Below are 14,244 nucleotides of genomic sequence, written 5' to 3'. Positions count from 1 at the left end.
TACTTTTTAAACTCCTATTACCATTATATTTTATAAACTTTCCATAAAATTTAGAATATTTTATAATTTTTGTGATATTTTATTGGGGACAACTTCTCTACCCATCACAAAAAGTTGGGTAATGTACTTTCAACCAATCACATGATACCATCTAATCTTAACACATTTATCTATTTATTAAATATTACAATTGTTTATTATTTTCACATGTTGTTGTAGTTTTTAATAGTTCTCTACTATAGTTCAACCTAAATTTTGTTAGCGGTCAATTATTCTCTTGTCAATATTTCAATTCATATCTTCTCCCTCTGCATTTCAATTAATTTGTTTTTTTAATCATATTTGAAACGATTATGCTTTTTAGTTGATCTTTGGAAAGTTAAAAAAATGTATTTTTTAGCCAAATATGTTGTTGTTATTCAATTGTATATGTAGGATAATGGCATCAAGATTCAACGTCACATCTGGCAGTAGCACTACATATATACTCTACGCCATTGGAGTAGATGGTTTTATTGATTCGTGGCTACTCAATTTATTATTGTCCAAAGTATTTTTTGTACATGCACTCCGTATTAATAGATGTACGCTATTGACAAAAATAAGGATTACTTTTCAGAATCTTCAACTCCTTGAGGCAACCAATTTGAATTATAGCTCTCTTCTCCATGCAAATAAGGGGTGCATAGGTATTTTTCCACCTTGCTTGACCTTATACCATTTGGTCAGGTTTATAATCCTACAGTAACAACAAAAGTATTTCAAATTTGTTTTCTTTTGCATACAAGTTTGATTGAGTTATTCTCATTTTTCCTTAATATTGCAGAAGGAAGTAATTGAACCTGAGGTCCAAGGAACACGTAATGTACTTAATGCTTGTAAAAATACTAATGTCAAACGAGTTGTGTGTATCGTCGGTAGCTGCCATAGTAAAAACTCTCTTTTTTCCAAAATCTGAACCTATTGATGAGTTATGTTGGTCTAATAAAGATTTCTGCCTAAAAAATAAGGTTGTTAAGATTTTATTTTTACACGCGCATGCACACACGCAACGTGCAGACATGTGAATATAAGTAGAACAATAAAAAATAAGAAAATAATAACCAATCAAATTAGTAAGACGTAGTTTAAATATTTATTAGGTCTAATTAATATTTCAATTAACACTCTTTAAGTTAATTTATAACTTTTTAAACTCTCCATAAATTTTAGCATATTTTATAATTTTTGTGATATTTTATTTTACTCTTATTTTTTAACCCTTCACTATCTTTTACTATTTATTCTCCATAAATTTCTATTTATGTATTAGTTTCAATTCATTCATATTCTATTCAATATTATTACTATAAAATATAAGAATATAAATTAAATGATAATAAGTTAAAATCATATATATATATATATATATATATATATATATATATATATATATGGTGTGATTATGCATAGAAAAATAATAAAAAATAAAAAATAATACCTAATTAAGTTATTAACCAAAATGTATATCAATTTATTAAGCAGGTGAATAGTCATAATTAAATAATATGAATTATGAAATAGAAAAAAAGTATAGTTTAAATATTTATGTGTTATTTTGTATTCATTTATAGTGGTGGATTAATAGTATTTATATTATTATTATTATTCTTATTATTCTTATTATTATTATTATTTATTTTTAATAAAAGGTCAAATTAGTAAATGATATATTGGGGGTTATTAGTAAATAATATATTTGGGGTTTTGGCATCATGATGATATGTGCCTAGGGTTGCCATCATGACAACCTTGGATTTATTTTAAGTAGATAGATAGATTAGGGTTTGGGGGTGCAACTGAGTTTGTAAGAGAGGGGATGAGAAGAGTTGACCAAATGAATGACTTTAACCTAAACGTAAAATGATGATTTTGCGGGTGTAACCGGTTGTGTGTTGGGTGTAATCAATTACATGTCCTGACTTTAAAGCATTTTTCAAAAAATTTCGAGGTGTAACCGATTGGCAAAGATTCAACATGGACAATGCGAAACCAGTTAGCACACCTTTAGCTAGTCATGTTCACTTATCAAAGGACCAGACCCAGAGACGAAGGAAGAAAAAGACCTGATGGCTAAGATTTTGTATGCTTCAACCATTGAAAGTTTGATGTATGTGATGGTATACACGAGGCCATATAATGACCATGCAATGGGAGTTTTAAGCAAGTTTGTGTCAAATTCAGGTAAAGCTCATTGGGAAGCTGTGAAATGGATTTTTAGGTATGTACGAGGCACTAAGGAAAAGTCTTTGTGCTTTAGTAAAGGTGAATTAAAAGTATTGCGCTATGTAGATGTGGACTTTGCTGATGAAGTTGATCACAGAAGAAGTACCGCCAGTTACATATTTACTGTTAGTACTATAGTTGTTAGTTGGATGTCGAGGATACGAAAGATCGTTGCTCTATCTGGTACAGAGGCTGAGTATGTAGCAGTAACATAAGCTAAAAAAGAGTTGATATGGCTTCAAGGATTGTTGACAAAGTTGAGATTCATCCAAAAGAGGAGTGTTTTGCATAGCGACAGTCAAAGTACAATACATCTGGCTAAGAATTCACCTATATTATGCAAAAGTTAAAAATGTTCTTTGTTGATCGAATCTTGGTAATTGAGCTATATATGTAGAGCATCCACATCAATAAAAAAATTTGAGTATCTTCCCTACCAATACCATTGTTCTATTTTTAATTTCAAATTATTTGTCACCTTAGAAAATCATGTGATTCTTAATATTATTTCTCTAATAATTTATTTTTATTCATTGTATTTTAATTTTTGTAACTATTCGACAACATTGTTAATAAAATTATTTCGGTAAATAACATATATTTTATCATAGATATCGACCTAATTAATTTATATTTTAAAAATGCAAAAAATATAAAAAATTATGTATGAACAAGAATTAGGCCTGAACAATCCAAATTTAATGCTTATTGTGAAGTGAGGTGAAAATCCAACCATAAGAACTTAATATGTGGTGGTAGTTTTAAGATAAAAGAATAATTGAAATAAAGCTATGGCCTATGGCAACTAGCACATAACAAAGTATGATTTTACAAGAAATATAGTCATTTTTCTTATTTAATAGTTATGGATGTTTAATCTTTTATGGTTAGAGCTTTATAGTCATTTTGGGTGTAACTTGTGTTATAGCGGGTAACTTTGGTTGTTTTTATGCCTTTTGGGTGTAACTTGTGTTATAACCGATAACATTGGCAGCTGATTTCTCGTAGTTAAGATGTTGGTCATCAAGGCCGGTCCTTTAAATTTGGGTGCCTTGGGCGAATCAAAAGAGTGGTGCCCCTATAAACTTATTTTAACAATAAATACATAAGGATAAAAGAAATAATTTCATAAAAAACACATTTTCATTTGACATTGTGCAAAAAGAATACAAGTATGGATCTTTAAATAAATGTTTATACTACATCAAAACATAAACCACTATAAAGACACTTCTTTTTCTTCTTCTTCTTCTCAACAGATGCAACACTGATATGAATAGTTAATATAATTTTGTAAGCTATGCATGCATTAGGAAAACAATTAAAAGTCTTTAAAGAAGTTAATATCATATAGCTTGATTTGATTCAAATCTTAAAACTTCTCTGATAACTTTCAATTCTTCATACAAAATTTCACCCTCAATATCAAGAGAATCGTCATGTTTTAAACAAATTTCAAGATGTTTACAACATGCTTTCAAGTCCCTATCAGATAATGATCTAGGCCTTTCAATACTAAACAAGAATCCAAAAATATTTTCATATGTGCAATACTGCTCAAATCTTTTATCAAGTGAGTCAATTGTTTGATCTACAATACATAAGAAATAGTGATTTTGAAAAGACTCTTCAGCAGACTCAAGATTCAATTGTGGGGGTTGAGATGGATTTTCATCATAGTGTTGTTTTTTATGAATTTAACGTTTTTGAATAAACACACATTCAATCTCTATTTCATTACCAATCTTTTTAGCACTAGCCTTAGCATTTACAAATTCAAATTCTCTATATTCTTTTATTCCCTGTATATTTGTTAGCCAGTATTTTTCAAAAAAATAAATTTTAGCAAATATTTTTATAATAGAAAATTCTATTTTAATAAATATAGAGATAAAAAAATTTGGTGCCCCTAAAATTATGGGGCCCTGGGCTCCCGCCCCACGAGCCGTGCTCAGGGCCACCCCTGTTGGTCATGATATATGTTTGCTTCTATCTTTGCCTCTTTGCTTTTCTTTTCACATGTTGTTGTAGTTTTTAATAGCTTTTCTATTTTGTGTTCCCTACTATAGTTCAACCTAAATTTTGTTAGCGGTCAATTATTTCCTTGTCAAATATTTCAATTCATATCTTCTCCCTTTGCATTTCAATTAATTTGTTTTTTAATCGTATTTGAAACTATTATGTTTTTAGTTGATCGTTGGAAAGTTGAAAAAAATGTGTTTTTTAGCCAAATATGATGTTGTTATTCAATTGTATCGGTAGGATAATGGAATCAAGATTCAATGTTGCATTTGGCAGTAGCATTACATATATACTCTACGTCTTGGAGTTATTGATTCGCGGCTACTCAAGTTATTGTTGTCCAAAGGATATTCTGTACAAGCACTTCGTATCAATAGATGTACGCTATTGACAAAAATAAGGATTACTTTTCAGAATCTTCAACTCCTTGAGGCAACCAATTTGGATTATAGCTCTCTTCTCCCTGCAATTACGGGATGCATAGGTATTTTTCCACCTTGCTTGACCTTATACCATTTGGTCAGGTTTAAAATCCTATGGTAACAACAAAATATTTCAAATTTGTTTTCTTTTTCATACTAGTTTTATTGAGTAATTCTCATTTTTTCCTTAATATTGCAAAAGGAAGTAATTGAACCTGATGTCAAAGGAACACGTAATGTACTTAATGCTTATAAAAATACTAATGTCAAACGAGTTGTGTGTATCATCGGTAGCTGCCATAGTAAAAAATCTCTTTTTTCCAAAATTTGAACCTATTGATGAGTTAAGTTGGTCTAATAAAGATTTTTGCCTAAAAAAATAAGGTTGTTAAGATTTTATTTTTAAACACGCGCATTCACGCACGCAACGTGCAGACATGTGAATATGAGAAGAACAATAATAAATAAGAAAATAATAACCGATCAAATTAGTAATTAATATTTATATCAATATAATAAGTGAGTGAATTGCAATAATTAAATAATAGGAGTTACAAAATATAAAAAGACGTAGTTTAAATATTTATTTGGTCTAATTAATATTCCAATTAACATTCTTTAAAGTAATTTATTACTTTTTAAACTCTGATTACCAATATATTTTATAAACTCTCCATAAATTTTAGCATATTTATAATTTTTGTGATATTTTATTTACTCTTATTCTTTAACCCTTAACTATCTTTTAGTATTTATTCTCCATAAATTTCTATTTATGTATTATTTTCAATTCATTCATATTCTATTGATTTTTTTTTTAGAATAAAATAGACTTTCATTAGAATTCAAAAAACAAGGATTATAAAGCGATCAATCGATCCAGTTATCAAGAGTAGGGGTGGCAAAACGGGACGTGGCCCGCAGGGCCGGCCCGCCACCCGCCAAAAAATGGCGGGTTGGGTTTGAATTTTAGGTCCGTCGCTCGCCAAAACTCGCCCCGCAAAAACCCGCCGCCCGCCATACCCGCCCCGCCAAAATTCGCCGCCCGCCAAAACCCGCCTCTCCTCCAAAACTCACTCTTTTTTTAGTTAATTCTAGTAATTATAATTTTTTATGGTTTATTTTATACATTTATTTATAAATATATGTAATATTTTTTTAAGTAAATTTGTTAAAAAGTTGCTTTTATAAAAAATTGTTTTAAATAATAAGTGAAAAAATTAATTAAAAGGTAAAAAAAGCCTATTATTTATTAAAAAAATATAAATAAAAATAGGCGGGTAAGCCCGCCGCCCGCCAACCCGCCATCTTGGCAGGGCGGGCATGATTTTTATGCCCATTTTACTTGGCGGGCATGCCCGCCCCGCTCGTTTTTTGGCGGGCATAAGGCGGGGCGGGCGGCGGGCGGGGCGGGCGGCCCGTTTTGCCACCCCTAATCAAGAGGACTAACAATCAACAAAAAGGGGAAATTAAAAAGCCATATATTCATGATGAAAAATTTGTATTCCTTTTTGGGAAACATTCCATATTCGGGATGAAAAATTTATATTCCTTTCGGGAAACATTCTTGCAAAATATTTATTATATAAGAAGGTTCCACACTACAAGAAAAAGCTTGATTAGCTAGGGGATTTAGTGAGGTGATAAACCCATCACTAAATTTTGACGTTGCTTGGGGTAAACCCCCTCGCAAATGACAAAATAAAAAGAATTTTTTTAAAAAAAAATTGGTCATGGACTACCCCTCGCAAATAAAATAGGGGGAATTTTTGAATTTTGGAAATTTTACCGCTCTGCATTTTGCGAGGGACTCCACCTCACAAAAAAATTGGTGAAGGGCTACACCTCACAAATTGCATTTGAATGACATGTCTCTGAAAAGGGTGCAGAGTTCTGAAAAGCGTGTTAACATTTTTCCAGGGGTTACCCCTAACTAATTGTCCTATTTAAAAAAAAATCTCCACTTTCCAAATTCATTTGTGCCTCTTCTTCTTATTCTTTTTTCTCTTTCTTTTTTTTCAGGTTCTCGTCTTCTTCTACATTCATCTCTCATTCTTACTCATTATTAAAGGTATAGTTCTTTTAAATTATATTTCATTTAATGTTTAATTTATGTACTTTAGTTTATATAAGATAATAATTTCTAATATTTAATTTTTGTTTTCTGTTTTGAGATATATTTTTATCATTGAAGACAATCAATGAATTCAAATCTAAATTGGGTGTTCATCAAACCTACGTATTTTTTCTTTAATTTTTTTAAATTTACTTAAATAGTTGTAAATGGGTGTTGTTTGTTATTATAGCTGTAAATGGGTGTTGTTTGTTCTTATTTCTTATTATAAAGAATATGAGTGTTATTATAATAAATATGGGTGTTGTTTGCATAAATAATTGTTGTTTAAAAATTATTTATTTATAATGATAAGTATGTTAGAAACTAGTTAAAAATATTTGTAAAAAAAATAGTATTATGTAAAACGATTTTATAGTTATAATATTTTCACAAATGGTAAGGCAATAAATATATTATCATTAAAAAAAAAACTCCATAAATTTGTAGTTTGTGGACTTAGGTCACACATAATTGACCATCATCTATACATCTCTGACATAGTTCTCACATAATTTACAAATACAGCGTTTTTTAAAAACTCCATAAATTTGGCTGCCGCAGTAAAAATAAAGGTGATTTACATTTAAATTGATAGTTTTTGTTTGAAAATAGTGGCGATTCCAAATCCCGTTTAATTCACATAATAAGCAAATGTATTCAAATTTTACATTGTTGTAATATACTAAAAAAATACGTCATTTTAAAGCGTCCTAATATACTTATGATATTAGCCAAAATAGCATTGTGTTAACCAACACAATTTTCAAATTCATTTGAAAAATATCTCTTTGAAATATGCTACAATAATTTTAAATTTTTTTTCAAAATTCCAAACTTAGTTCCAGAATATTGTAAGCTTACAAGTTCAAGCTCCAGACTAACTTACAAGTTCCAGCTCCAAACTTAGTTCCAGAATATTGTAAGCTTGGTTGACTCTTGTCTTTTCAATTATTTCTTTTTGGTTAATATTTCAATACATATCTTCTCCCTCTGCATTGCAATTAATCCAATTAATCTGTTTTCTTTTCTAGTTTTTTAAATCACATTTGAAATGCTATTATTCAATTGTATTTGCAGGATAATTGCCTCATCATCCAACGCCCCATCTGGTAGTAGCACTACCAATATACTCTGTGTCATCACTATATCTCCATTTTAGATTGGTATCAAATCAACAATCTTTTTTAAAAATAAACAGAAGTTGATACGAAATGGCAATTACGGTTCAACATGTAAGTTTAGACAAACTGCCGATTTTATTGGTTTCAGTCCGGTTTTTCGGCTTATTGGCCGGTTCTGAAGCATATAGGTTTTCAACACTATTGGGATCGAACTCAGTCCGGTTCCCGGTCCATCCGGTTGAACCGGGCGGCCGACTCGGTTTATTATATTTGGAAACATTACATATTCGGGATGAAAAATTTGTATTCATTTTAGGAAACATTAGTTCAAAATATTATTATATAAGAAGGTTCATCATCAAACCACAATAGTGCAAATACAAGTTACAGCTCCAAACTAACTTACAAGTTACAGCTTCAAACCATTATAAAAGAAGGTAATTGAATACTAACTTTCAATATAGATATTGTAAGTTTTGTTAACTCTTGTCTTTATAAGCATTTGGTTTCAGCAGGCTCTTTGATAGGGCATGTGTTGTGTCTTCTAGTTTTGGAGTGCCTTAGTGTGGCTTTCTCCTGGCTACTTAATGTGTTGGTTTGTTGCATGATTTTTCTTCTGTTTAATGTTTTTTCCGTAGTATAGAAGGTGAGTGTCTGTTTGGCTTTTGACAGCTGGTTGTTGGGTCTTTGGGTGTAACTTGTGTTATAGCCAGTAACTTTGGCATGTCTTATGTCTTTTTAATATATCTATTTTTCCGTTTCAAAAAAACAAAAACTCTTGATTTATCTTAGTTAAGATGTTGGTCGTGATATATGTTTGCTTCTATTTTTGCCTCTTTGCTTGTTTGCTTCTATTTTTGCCTCTTTCCTTTTCTTTTCATAGGTTGTTGTAGTTTTTAATAGCTTTTCTATTTTGTGTTCTCTGTTATAGTTCAACCTAAATTTGTTAGCGGTCAATTATCTCTTTTCAAATATTTCAATTCATATCTGCTCCCTCTGCATTTTAATTATTCTGTTTTTTTAATCATATTTGAAACGATAATGTTTTTAGTTGATCTTTGGAAAGTAGAAAAAATTGTGTTTTCTAGCCAAATATGTTGCTGTTATTCAATTGTATCCGCAGGATAATGGCATGAAGATCCAATGTCGGCATGTCGCATTTGAGGTTTTATTGAGTTGTGGCTACTCAAACTATTGTTGTCCAAAGGATATTCTGAACATGCATTTCGTATTAATAGAAGTTCACTATTGGCAAAAATAAGGATTACTTTTCAGAATCTTCAACTCCTTGAGGCAATTAATTTGGATTATAGTTCTCTTCTCCCAATAATTTCTGGATGCATAGGTATTTTTTCACCTTGCTTAACCTATACCATTTGGTCATGTTTATAGTCCTATGGTAACAACAAAAATATTTCAATTTGTTTTTCTTTTGCATAATAGTTTGATTGAGTAATTCTCGTTTTTCTTTATTATTGCAGAAGGAAGTAATTGAACGAGTTGTCAAAGGATTACGTAATGTACTTAAAGCTTCTAAAAATACTAATGTCAAACGAGTTGTGTGTATCATCAATAGCTGCTATTGTAAAAAATCTCGTTTTCCAAAAATCGGACCTATTGATGAGTTTTGTTGGTCTAATAAAGATTTCTGCCTAGAAAATAAGGTTGTTAAGATTTTATTTTTACACACGCGCATGCACGCACGCCCGCGTGCGCATTCACACATGTGAATAAGAATAGAACAAAAATAATAACCGATCAAATTTGTAATTAATATTTATATCAATATAATAAGTGAGTGACTTGCAATAATTAAATAATACGAGTTACAAAATATAAAAAGACTAGTTTAAATATTTATTGGGTCTAAATAATATTTCAATTAACATTCTTTAATGTAATTTATTACTTTTTAAACTCTTATTACCATTATATTTTATAAACTCTCAATAACTTTTAGCATATTTTATAATTTTTGTGATATTTAATTATTATTATTATTAATAATAATAATAATAATAATAATAATAATAATAATAATAATAATAATAATAATAATAATAATAATAATAATACGGTGAAGCACATAAATAAACATACATATTTTTTTACGATGAGACACCGATAACATACATGTTTTTTTATTAGTTTTTTTGCATTGTTAAGTATAGCAACAGAAAGTGAACAAAAGCACATCAAAAGATATCTTTTTCTTCTATTTTTGCTTAGATTTGGAATGTTTTTAGAGAATATGACAAAACATAGATGCACCGAACAAAATGATTCTCTTTTTTTTTTTATATTTTATGGCTATGAGGTATCACTTGTAACACAAAAACAGAAAAGAAAAAAATCACTTCCTATAAACCTCTCTTAACTCAATCTCACAGGCACAAATCTGCAAAAATCAAGAATACATACACTAAAAGCAACTAGAGAGGAAGATAAGAGAATGTGATACTTCTCTTGCTTAAGATAAGAGAATGTGATACCTCTCTTGCTTGGATACTTTATGGTTATGAGGTATCGCTTGTAACCCAAAAATAGAAAAAAAATCACTTCCTATAAACCTCTCTTAACTCAATCTCACAGGCACAAATCTGCAAAAATCAAGAATGCATACACTAAAAGCAACTAGAGAGGAAGATAAGAGAATGTGATACTTCTCTTGCTTAAGATAAGAGAATGTGATACCTCTTTTGCTTGGATACTTTATGGCTATGAGGTATCACTTGTAACACAAAAACAGAAAAGAAAAAAAATCACTTCCTATAAACCTCTCTTAACTCAATCTCACAGGCACAAATCTGCAAAAATCAAGAATACATACACTAAAAGCAACTAGAGAGGAAGATAAGAAAATGTGATACTTCTCTTGCTTAAGATAAGAGAATGTGATACCTCTCTTGCTTGGATACTTTATGGCTATGAGGTATCACTTGTAACACAAAAACAGAAAAGAAAAAAAATCACTTCCTATAAACCTCTCTTAACTCAATCTCACAGGCACAAATTTGCAAAAATCAAAAATACATAAACTAAAAGCAACTAGAGAGATGGAATTAAAAAACAAAAACTAACCTTCTGCGCCCTTATCTTCAACACGCCTGGTATGTGTGACAGAACCAGCATAAACAGAAGGAAAAAGGAAAACTCAGAAACTTAGACACTAACAATACTCTAAAATCTACAGTGTGAATATATTAAATACTCTTCACCTACCTAACTAAGAATCAACTACCTAATTATCAATTATCAACTACCTAATATGCCACCAAACCGTCTAAATTACCCTTCCTTGTATTTTAATTAACATAAAAATTCCAATTAACACTCTTTAAAGTAATTTATTACTTTTTAAACTCTTATTACCATTATATTTTATAAACTCTCCATAAATTTTAGCATATTTTATAATTTTTGTGATATTTTATTTACTCTTATTTTTTAACCCTTCACTATCTTTTACTATTTATTCTCCATAAATTTCTATTTATGTATTAATTTCAATTCATTCTTATTCTATGCAATATTATTACTATAAAATGTAAAAATATAAATTAAATGATAATAAGTTAAAATCATATATATATATATATATATAGTGTGATTATGCATAGAAAAATAATTAAAAATAAAAAATAATACCTAATTAAGTTATTAATCAAAATGTATATCAATTTATTAAGCAGGTGAATAGTCATAATTAAATAATATGAGTTATGAAATAAAAAAAAAAAGTATAGTTTAAAGATTTATGTGTTATTTTTTATTTATTTATAGTGGTGGATTTATAGTATTTATATTATTCTTATTCTTATTATTATTTATTTTTAATATAAGATCAAATTAGTAAATGATATATTTGGGGTTATTAGTAAATAATATATTTGGGATTTTGGCATCATGATGATATGTGTAGGGGTGGCAAAACGGGACGGGGCCCGCCGGGCCGCCCGCGCACCCGCCAAAAGTTGGCGGGTTGGGTTGGGATTTTAGCCTCGCCGCTCGCCAAATCCTGCCCCGCCAAAACCTGTCGCCCGCCATACCCGCCTCGCCAAAGTCCGCCGCTCGCCAAAACCCGCTCCTCCTCCAAAACTCACTCTTTTTTTAGTTAATTCTAGTAATTGCAATTCTTGATGGTTTATTTTATACATTTATTTATAAATATATGTAATATTTTTTAGGGTAAATTTGTTAAAAAAACTACTTTTATAAAAAACTGTTTTGAAAAATAAGTGAAAAGTTTAATTAAAAAGGTAAAAAAAACATATTAATCTATTAAAAAAATATAAATAAAAATAGGCGGGTAAGCCCGCCATCCGCCAACCCGCCATCTTGGCGGGGCGGGCATGATTTTGATGCCCATTTTACTTGGCGGGCATGCCGCCTCACTCGTTTTTTGGAGGGCATAAGGCGGGGCGGGGGCCCGTTTTGCCACCCCTAGATATGTGCCTAGGATTGCCATCATGACAACCTTGGATTTATTTTAAGTAGATAGATAGATTAGGGTTTGGGGGTGCAACTGAGTTTGTAAGAGAGGGGATGAGAAGAGTTGACCAAATGAATGACTTTAACCGAAACGTAAAATGATGTTTTTGTGGGTGTAACCGGTTGTGTGTTGGGTGTAATCAATTACATGTCCAGACTTTAAAACATTTTTCAAAAACTTTCGAGGTGTATCCGATTGGCAAAGATTCAACATGGACAATGCCAAACCAGTTAGAACGCCTTTAGCTAGGCATTTTCACTTATCAACGGACTAAACCCAGAGACGAAGGAAGAAAAAGAGCTGATGGCTAAGATTTCGTATGCTTCAACCATTGAAAGTTTGATGTATTTGATGGTATACACGAGGCCATATAATGACCATGCAATGGGAGTTTTAAGCAGGTTTGTGTCAAATTCAGGTAAAGCTCATTGGGAAGCTGTGAAATGGATTTTGAGGTATGTAGGAGGCACTAAGGAAAAGTTTTTGTGCTTTAGTAAAGGTGAATTAAAAGTACTGGGCTATGTTGATGTGGACTTTGCTGATGAAGTTGATCACAGAAGAAGTACCGCCAGTTACATATTTACTGTTAGTACTATAGTTGTTAGTTGGATGTCGAGGATACGAAAGATTGTTGCTCTATCTAGTACAGAGGCTGAGTATGTAGCAGTAACATAAGCTAAAACAGAGTTGATATGGCTTCAAGGATTATTGACAGAGTTGAGATTCATCCAAAAGAGGAGTGTTTTGTATAGCGACAGTCAAAGTACAATACATCTGGCTAAGAATTCACCTATATTATGCAAAAGTTAAAAATCTTCATTGTTGATCGAATCTTGGTAATTGAGCTATATATGTAGGGCATCCACATCAATAAAAAAATTTGAGTATCTTCCCTACCAATACCATTGTATGTGTCTTAACTTTTTCTTTTCCTTTTTTCAAACTTTTGTATGATCATATAAGGATATTTAGAAAATATGGTTAATGGTTTAATTTATTGGAAAATATGAATTGATATAAAAAAAAAAAAGTTAAATTGGATCCATTTGAGATTAAAAAAATGAGTGTGATGGATGTATAGGCTCTCTTCTATTTTTAATTTCAAATTATTTGTCACCTTAGAAAATCATGTGATTCTTAATATTATTTCTCTAATAATTTATTTATATTTATTGTATTTTAATTTTTGTAACTATTCGACAACATTGTTAATAAAATTATTTCAGTAAATAACATATTTTATCATAGAAATCGACCTAATTAATTAATATTTTAAAAAATGCAAAAAATATAAAAAATTATGTATGAACAAGAATTAGGCCTGAACAATCCAAATTTAATGCTTATCGTGAAGTGAGGTGAAAACCCAACCATAAGAACTTAATATGTGGTGATAGTTTTAAGATAAAAGAATAATTGAAATAAAGCTATGGCCTATGGCAACTAGCACATGACAAAGTATGATTTTACAAGAACTATAGTCATTTTTATTAGGGATAATAGCTATTTTGCCCCCTGCCATATGGGCGAGGTTTGAAAAACGCCCCTGTAAAAAAAAAAGTTTAAATTCGCCCCCTAACATATGAAGATTTCCCTGTTTTGCCCCTTCAAGAAATTTAATCATCAAAATTAATGACATGGCAGACTTACTTGGAATTTTTATTTTTTAAATTATTTTTAATGACGTGGCAGGCTTAGTTGGAACTTTTATTTATTTTTTTATTTATTTTAATTCCATGTGGCATGTTTTATTATTATTTTATTATTTTGTCTCCCATGGGTATTGAACCCATGTTTTAGTAATTG

The 14,244-nt window shown here is 30.3% G+C and overlaps 1 protein-coding gene across 1 annotated transcript in view; it reads right to left on the bottom strand.

Moving 5' to 3' along the window:
- LOC131660530 (probable 2-oxoglutarate-dependent dioxygenase AOP1) overlaps positions 1-11,113 on the bottom strand; it is a 31,356-nt gene extending 20,243 nt beyond the window's left edge. The window contains exon 1 of the mRNA XM_058929784.1: positions 11,028-11,113. The gene's annotated coding sequence lies outside the window, so the exon portion shown is untranslated. The remainder of the gene's footprint in view (positions 1-11,027) is intronic.
- Positions 11,114-14,244: the final 3,131 nt, after the last annotated feature.

This window comes from Vicia villosa, linkage group LG3, assembly GCF_029867415.1.
Source record: "Vicia villosa cultivar HV-30 ecotype Madison, WI linkage group LG3, Vvil1.0, whole genome shotgun sequence".
NCBI classification, from domain to species: Eukaryota; Viridiplantae; Streptophyta; class Magnoliopsida; order Fabales; family Fabaceae; genus Vicia; species Vicia villosa.
The sequence above is the reverse complement of the archived record's forward strand: the minus strand, read 5'-3'. Positions and strand labels throughout refer to the sequence as shown.